At 35.6% G+C, this 899-nt stretch overlaps 1 protein-coding gene across 1 annotated transcript in view; it reads left to right on the forward strand.

Moving 5' to 3' along the window:
• The window catches only part of LOC108577154 (sortilin-related receptor-like), a 12,843-nt gene extending 12,312 nt beyond the window's left edge, over nt 1-531 (forward strand). The window contains exons 11-12 of the mRNA XM_017940262.1: nt 91-154; nt 246-531. The gene's annotated coding sequence lies outside the window, so the exon portion shown is untranslated. The remainder of the gene's footprint in view (nt 1-90; nt 155-245) is intronic.
• The last annotated feature ends 368 nt before the right edge of the window (nt 532-899 follow it).

Here is an 899-nt window from a genome sequence, read left to right on the forward strand (position 1 = left end):
TACATATAATATATTTGCGTGTAAATAAATGAATTTAAGGCACAAATTATTGTAATTTTGTCTTATTTACCTCACACTTTTCTGTTCTAGTTATAAACCGAAAAAAATTATCGTAATCCTAAAAATTATAATTGTGAAACACAATGTGGTGAAGGTACGCTATTCCTATGAAGTCATTAATCTTAAATTATTTTGACAAGAGAATTCTAAAAGGAAATCGTATTCCGTACTCGTGCACATTTTAGCTTGCCTGTACGACGCACAGACTAAATGTTTGAAGGGTTAACAAGATCACAAAATGAAAAGCAAAGGCTATCGAATAAAAGAAGAATACGTTTTTACGAAAAGGACAGAGGAAATACAACTTGCTTTAGCTACTAACTGCGGTGGTATACCCTTATTAAATATCACGCGAAGTTAACAGGAGTATAGAACAAAGTGCAAACATGGAGCAAACAATGGAGGAAATGAATTACCAACTTCAATTGATGGTTCAGTTTTGTTCCTATTACCTTCACTTTGATCGTAACACAGGGATAGTAAACAGAAAATAATGGCGGAGTATTTTTACCAACAAAATCGACGGTCAAGGAAGATACATACTGTCCGACAAACCTAAAGTGAAGACTCTGACGTCACAGCCTAGCAAAATGGAGGCAAAAGAGGCGGTTCAGGTCATCCCCACTACTCTTGGGTCTTACACTGCAGGCCCTTGAGGGGAAGCTGCGTTGTAGGTAAATGGTTTAGACAAACGAATTTAAGTCAGCTGTCGATAATGTAACACGCTGATAAAAGAACGGAAAACTAAAAATTATTTGGTCGCTTTGTAAGACATATTTAATAGCGCAGACGTTAATTTCTAAGCGACTCATACACAATAAATTGTTATTGTAAAGGAA

Source organism: Habropoda laboriosa, unplaced genomic scaffold (assembly GCF_001263275.1).
Source record: "Habropoda laboriosa isolate 0110345459 unplaced genomic scaffold, ASM126327v1 scaffold598, whole genome shotgun sequence".
NCBI classification, from domain to species: Eukaryota; Metazoa; Arthropoda; class Insecta; order Hymenoptera; family Apidae; genus Habropoda; species Habropoda laboriosa.